Genomic DNA, 7,388 nt, shown 5'->3' on the forward strand with positions numbered 1-7,388 from the left:
TGATTTGTTCTGCCCCCACCCCCAAAATCAAAATTGTTGCAGGGATTTCTTGTCAGAGAAACCCAACTCAGCTTTTCCTGAATGGAACTTTGAGGAGCAGGATGTAAGGGCCCTTTCTGAGAAAAGGCTTTGTCTGTTGCCTGGGTGCCGGGCTGCAGAGCGATTATCCCTTAAAATGTAGTGAGGAAACAACTAAGGCTGACCCTGGCTCCCTGAGCTCACCTGCATGCCGGTTCCGTGCACACCTGCCTGCAATGAGGGCTGCCCAAAGCCCCCCAGCGAGGGGCCTGCCCACAGCCCCCACAGCTTAAGTACCAGGGAAGAAGAGATCTCCCCAGAGGAGCATAGGGGAGCTAAACGGTTTGGTGGGGTGTGAGCTGGCTACAAAGGTGTGTATTCTGGGGTAGAACTTGGGTGGCTACGTGATTGTATACAACCAGCATTTATGTATGTGGTAAAGGATCTCACCTGGGGTCCGTGCCTTCATATGCTACAGCAGGAAAGGTTTGGGGGTGGGGGAGTGTGTCAATGAGCACTGTGTGGTTTTATTTGAAGTCAGATGAATGGGGAGGTTGTTTCGAGAGAGCCAAGGAATGAGTCAGAAATGCAGGGCTGTCCAGGGGCAGGGGTTTAGCCTCTTTTTTTTTTTTTTTCTCCCCCAATGCTGCTGCGTGGAGCAAGATGCTTAGCATCGACAGTATTGTCAACTCACGATAATTACCTTGGTTAACCTCTAGGCAGATCGATTATCCCTTCTGACAAGGAATATAATATTAATACCCAGTTGTGTTGGTTTACTTACAATAGCTCTTTGGTGTTCTTCCATGGTATCACAACACATCTTAATCAGATGGTGAGTGGGCTTAATTAGCCGAAGTATAGGTTTTATTTTTTATTTCTATGACTACTTAATCTAATGGAAACACATTATCTGCTCCAAGGTCTGCAGTTTTCCATTTGTAATTATTGCTGCTCCTAATTGATAGTGCATCAGGGGTTGTGGTGGCAATATGGGAGTTGAAATATGTCGCCTTTCTTGAGTATGGCTCCTAATATGTTACTACAAAAGGATCTGTTCTCCTATGTGCTTAAGCAGATGGACTCCTGAGTTGGAGTCGCTGGATACCTGGCTTCTGTCAGAGGAAGGAGGAAATTCTTTGGAACTGTGAAATACTGAGCGTCTGTGGTGCGGGAGCTGCGTATTGTGAAGTTTATCGTGCCATTTCGTGGTGGAGTTCAGAGAATTAAAATGCCTGGATGCAGTAGTTGGAAGCTGTTCAGGTAATGGAAGCAAAACAGCTTATAAATTTCCAAAACGAGGCCTGGCATTTATGACTAAAACCTCACATTTCAGGACATGCAGATGGTTGGGAAGGAACAGCTTGGAGGGATGGGCTAATATCAATTTATTAATTGTAGCAATTTTGGTGCCTTTTTTATCAAACAAGGGCTACGGGTGCCTGTTGCAATAGGTGGCAGTTTGATGCAGTGGAGGGAAGGGTTGGGGGGCCTGGGGGCACAGTGGCACTAGCTCCATCTCGAGGAGCCACGCGAGCTGTTCCATACGCTTCTCGCGGCTGGGGCTCGCGTGGCGTAGGCACCCGCGTGTCCCTCGGAGGGTAGAAGCCAGGCTGTGCTGCCTGCCGGGGCCGACGCGCCGTAACCTGCTGTGCCGTTTGACAGGTATATGAATGTATATATTTTTAGGTGCGCTTCACAAGTCTTACCATCTTCATGAGGTTTTTGGGTGTTGCCTTATCCAGCTTCTGCCAGCAGAGGGAAAATACAGGAACGTGCCAGACACTGTTCTCTACTCGCTTCCACTAAGCGGACCCTGCCTAGCTGGAGAGCAGGCAGCAGGGCAGGCAGATACTCTCACCTTGATCTTCCTCTTCGGGCTGGCTGCACCTTGTCCTGGCTCATGCCACCTTGTACTCAGGACCCTAGCGAGGGCCTTCCCGTGCTTACTGGGAGGCAGTTTGTTTCAGTAAAATATTTGCATGGACTCCCTTGTGCCCAGCCTACTGTAGTGACAGGGAGAAGCTGAAGCCTCTTCCCCAGCCTCTCGCAGGGTGACTGATCAGGTAATGTTTTCTAAGCAAATGCACAAATAACATGAATTGGGGTTGGCACTGAGCAGTGAGGTGTAAAAAAAGCAATTTGAGGTGTTCTACGAAAATGCCAGAGTCTCTAAGATGTGATTGCTTGTCGGAAAGCCGTGCCCACGGTGCAGAACTGCAGCGGGTGCTGGGAGTGCTGCTGGTGAGGCATCAGCCCCGGGGGGAGCAGGAGGGCGAGCGTGCGGAGAAGGCACTAGAGCTGGCTTGGGAGACTGAGTTTACAGATCCCCTCTGCAATCCTGAGCTCATCACTTAATCTTTGGCTGCAGTGCCTTGGCCGTGGCAATGTGTTGCTCAGTATTGTAAACCACTCGGGGCAGGGAAAGCCTCTGCTGCAGCCGTGTGCGGTGCCCGCACCGGGGAGAGCCGCTGCGGGCAGGGAGGTGGGTGCAGACAGGGCTCGAGGGCAGCTGATGGCTGAGCCTGGGCGAGAGCTGCATTTCTTCCCCCTTCGCAGAGGCTGAACAAAAAGCACAGAGGCAGAGTTCAGCAGGGCCGGTATCGTCCTCTTATTTTCCACTTGTAAGTGTGACTTTTTGCCAAACAGATTGCTCCGCACAAGGTGCAAGATGGCATATGCATGCATAGCTTTGAGCCTGGGACCCATCCCTTGCCGATGCCCGCTCCGGGCGGTTCCTCCTTTGCCCCCTGCTGTGGTGAGTGCTGCTGTGCCTTCGTTTCCGTGAGAGCCTGTCTGGAAAGAGGCAGATGATATCTGAGATGGCAGCCTTGCATTTCTGCTCCATTTCCCTCCAGCCTCTGCCTCCTCCCTCTCCTCCTGTAACATTCATTAGCTGCGGAGAAAGGCAAGGCTGAAGCACTGAACAGAGGCTGTGTGCAACCTCTGAGTAACCTCGCTGCCAAAGCCTGTGCCTTTGCAGCCCTGCCATCTCTTCTCCCTGGAGTAATAAGTCCTCACCTCTGTGCCCCAGCTGCTCCGTGTAATATCGGTGTTCCTCGTTAGCACGGCAGAATCAACATCTGTCTCCTCTATAGTGTCTGTTTACACTGGGAAACTTCTGGGGGAAGCTCTATATTGTTACAAATAAAAGCAGCGTTGTAAGAGGCCTGGGAATTCCATGTTGTTTAGGAATTGCACATCTTTCAGGTTTAATAGATGAGCTGCTTGCAGCCTTCGGGGTGGCATGGCCACCTGAATGGCCATTAAGGTAAGCGGCCATGTTACGTGGGGTCTCCGCTGGGTGCAGAGTGCTGGGCTGGTTTGGGACAGCCTCCCAGCTCCAGGAGGGTCCCACGACTCAGATGTGTTACTGGTTAGCCTACTGCTCTCCAAGGCACTTTAAGGAGAGCCAGTATGTGCAGCCTGTGAAACCGGTCCAGCTCTATATGAAGGATCTATTCCTCACCAGAACGTTCATGCTCGCTTTGCTACCAAGCTGGCATCCCTGCTCCTGTGTCTCTTCTCGCCTGCTCTTCCCTGCCTGGCAGGAGAAAGGGCACTTCAATGTGAGGGGCAATGGTGGAGGTCGGAGCCGGTTTATATCTGTCGCAGAGAAAGGGGGGGAGCAGGAGGGCTGACGGCACGAGGCTGTGACAAATGAGACCCAGGAGCTCTGCCAGATGAGAAGTGCAGGCAGGCTCGAAGCATTGCGACCCATGTGGAGGGTCACGCTCCCAGACAATCAGGGGAGAACCCCCCCTGTGCTCTGCAACTGGTTGGACTGGTTAGTGCAGCTGGGTCTGCCGTGAGGGTTTGGCAGGTGGGCTGTTGATGTGATGCACACTGTTCTGCAGGTGAAACCAAAGGTGCCATCGAGGTTTCAGGAGAGCAGCTGGAGAGCTGCCATCCTTTCCAGCCCCTCCTGAATGCTCCTGGTGCTTTCCTCACACGTCTTGACTGCTGCTTGAGCGCAATGCCAGGACAGGAGCTAAAATACTCTTGCAGATAAGGAGGCAAGGGAGTTATCTGGAAGCCTGCAGATACTCTATGTGAGGAGGAAGGTCACTGAAAAGAGGGAGGTGGTGGAGATGGAGATTAGGTGATTTGGAGATGGCTTGAGGGATTTAGTGGAGAGGCAGAGCTCCTGTGGAGCATGAATGGGCAGTAGCACCTCTGATGGATTATAGGGAGCCTTGTTCAGAGGCTTTCCATGTCGGTGCAGACACCAGCAGGGAAGAGACAGGGAAATCTTGCACTGAGAGGAGGCTGCAGAGCTCCAGATAGTGACATCCCTTGTCATTTCGCTCCCCACCCAGAAAGCACGCTGTCACGCAGGCAGAGCTGAAGCGGCCGCCTCGCAGCGTGCCAATGGGTGCTGCGCCTGCCTGCCAGTTCAGCAGGGCAAAGCCCCGAGGCAAAAGTGTGGCCGCAGGAGGCAGGTGGGGGATAAAAGGCCTTTTCTGCATCTCATGGTGAGATGCTTTTCCCACGGCAGGGTCTCTGCAGGGAAATTTCTGCCTGTCCTTCAGAGCCCCAGTCGTCTGTGCCTCGTTGTGCTCATCTCCAGCTTGCGTGAGCTTGTTCTCAGCTGCATGGAGAAAATGCATCCCCAGACCTCCTTTGGCAGTGGCTGCATTTGGGATTTGCCCCTTTGTGTCCTGTTACAAACACTCTTCTTTTAGTGAAATCATGGCTTACAGTCTTGCCCCTACAGTCCATGTCTTGCTTACATTGTACTGGGGCTTTTCTGCGCCCCTTGGCTGCCACAGAAAATGCACGGTGAGCTGATACCGCTGTGCAATTGCTGTCAAGGATGTGAACCCCAGGTAATCAGCAACGAGATCATATCTTTTCAGCTGGACGTAAGGGGTGAGATCCCTCCATCACAACTGGACAAACTACATCAGACTTTATCCGCTATTGTTAAGGACAAAGAACAGGCATTTGTGTCCCAGACTTAAGCCTTCTCAAATCTCCAAGTATATTCCCCAAAGGCTTTTTCCTGGCTGTGTTTGCAGAGCCTTGTTGGTTTTTTTTCTCCCAATTACCTTTGTTTTCGATCAGTGTTGCACTTCGTAATATGTGTTTAGTAAACGTGAGGGGTATTTACTGCAAACTGGCAACTATGTTTCTCTTTCAAGTTGAGTGATTCCTCTGGGATGCTCCTGCCTCCCCCTCTGCTGGGCAGGGGTTGCCCGGCCAGCCCAGGGCCCAGATACAGCATGTTCCCCTGGCAGCAAGGCTCTCGGATGCTGCTGGCATCATTTTGTGCCTCCTCTGACATGCGGGAGGTGCCTGTATCCTGGAGAGAGTGTTAACGTTTAGATCAGCGCAATGGTCTGGGAATAGCATTGAGTTAAAAGGACCTCTCCTGAAAAGAGCACAGCAGGGACTTGGCTGAAGAGTTCTCTTATCCCTTCAAGCGTACGCGGCTGCACGGATTTTCATCAGCAGCCAGCTTCATGGTAGCCCATTAGGGCTTGATTTAGCCACCTTTGGGGAGGGGAGGAATGGGCATCTGCCCCGTGGAAGAGCCGCTGGGTCTCTTCTCCTTTCCCCTCCTGGAAGCTTGCCTGGGCCGTGCTCTCGGGGTCCTCGCCATGCCAGAGAATCATGTGAGCAGGTTCCAATGGGGTTTGTGCTGCTTTTGTAGTCACTATTTATGTTTCCCTCATGAAACTTGAGGCCAAGTTAATACATGTGTAATTACCCGCCCTATGCACGAGGCTGCATCCTAGTCTCTTAATAGTCCAAGGTGCTCTTCAGCTTGAAAGATGAGGTTTAAAATGTTTCTCAGGAACGTTTCACCATGTGTTTCAACAAGCCTGGTAGCTGTGTGAGCACACGGACCCATCTGGAGTCCTGCTAAGCTTTTGTCCTCATTTCTTGTGGCAATAACTTCAGCAACTTAATTACTGTGCTGGAGAAGTATTTCTTTTTATCACCCCCGACTTTCTTCCTACCTGATTTTATTGAAAGCCCCAGTTGTCACATCTTATGAGATGGTGGAGAAGTCCCAGTTTACCTCTTATGGGTCATCCATTGCCTTTTTATTGCCTCTTCCTACCAGTTGCCATTCCACAGCTGGAGTCTCATTTTTTTTTAATCTGTGAAGGTCTTGGGCAACTCTGAAATAAAGACACCGCTTTCTTCTGAACTCCCCTGTCTCTTTGGTCCCCGTTTTGCGGTGGGGAGAACAGATGGGGTGTGGTACCCAGGGTGGGATACAGGAGCTGCCCTTGCAGCGGTGCTGTCCCAGCCTGAGGACTCTTCCTACCTTTCACTGCTGAGCAAGAGCTTTCAGCAAGCTGTCTGTAACGTTGGCAGCCCCTTTAGCTGAGCTGACAGGATTAATTTAAAATCCCATATGGTAGAAGAGTTGGCTTTTCCCTCCCAGATTGCTCCCGGCATGGATAGCGAGCCGCATTTGGCAGCTTGTTGCCACCTTACCTGATTTCGCTGCTGATCTCTGGAGCTCCTCGGTCTCCCCTGGACCCATTGAACCGCAGCAGCTGTCCTGCCCACATGGTGTTGTCATTCTTGCCTCTTTCTGGGCTAAAAAAGCGCATCAAAGCCTGTAATCGGACACCCCAAGTAAGTATGGGTTTTCAAGATCCTCCGTGTAATGGTCTGAGTGATTTAGGGATCTTGAAGGAAGGGGGAAGCGGGGGAAACTTCAATCTTTGGCCTGAGTTCTGACAGCAGCAGTTAAAAATAAATAATCCAGTTGCTGGGTGAAAAGTGCAGGGAAATGCTCTGCTGTTGGCAGGGAGGCAGCTGCGGCCCCAAGGTATTGGGGCAGTACCCCAGTGACTGCGCTGCGTTCCCGGCAGGGCGATGGAAGCTGGATTCTCCAGGGCTGGCAAAACTGGGGCAGTAGCACGGGAACCGCTTTGCCTTGCAACAGGGGAGCAGAGACCCAGGTTCTGCTCAGGAGTTTGCCTTGATTTAATATAACTTCGGGCAAGTCAATTAATCTTTCTGCATTTGTTGCTTTTGCAGCTCCCAGCACTGAGGTTTTGTTGGTTAATGTTTAGAAAGTCTTTTGAAATGTGGCTGTTGGCGTCTGGGTCCAACAAAGAGAAGCAATTGTGAACAATAAAAGAATATTTTTCCAAAATACAGCGTAGTAAAAGCAGCTGAGATAAGGTCTGCTCTCATTAATTTAAAAAATGATATTTTTCCTTCTTCTTTCAATAAAAACCGTCTGCATGATAAACTGACATCTTTAACAATTGTTTAAGCTGCACAGGTTTAAATATATACTTCCTGCATAGGCTGCTGATGAGTCACTAGTCAAAATTATTTATCAGAAGTGATCGCTCTGCACTAGAAAGCAGAAGACAGAGCTCTTTTCTTGCCAGAGC

The 7,388-nt window shown here is 50.9% G+C and overlaps 1 long non-coding RNA gene across 1 annotated transcript; it reads right to left on the reverse strand.

Moving 5' to 3' along the window:
- Window positions 1–2,605: 2,605 nt before the first annotated feature.
- On the reverse strand, window positions 2,606–7,032 carry LOC114015457 (uncharacterized). The gene is made up of 2 exons (XR_003559386.2): window positions 6,472–7,032; window positions 2,606–2,814 (listed from the first exon to the last, which is right to left on the reverse strand). It is a non-coding gene; the product is annotated as an uncharacterized LOC114015457 (long non-coding RNA).
- Window positions 7,033–7,388: the final 356 nt, after the last annotated feature.

This window comes from Falco cherrug, chromosome 17 (assembly GCF_023634085.1).
Source record: "Falco cherrug isolate bFalChe1 chromosome 17, bFalChe1.pri, whole genome shotgun sequence".
Classification (NCBI taxonomy): domain Eukaryota; kingdom Metazoa; phylum Chordata; class Aves; order Falconiformes; family Falconidae; genus Falco; species Falco cherrug.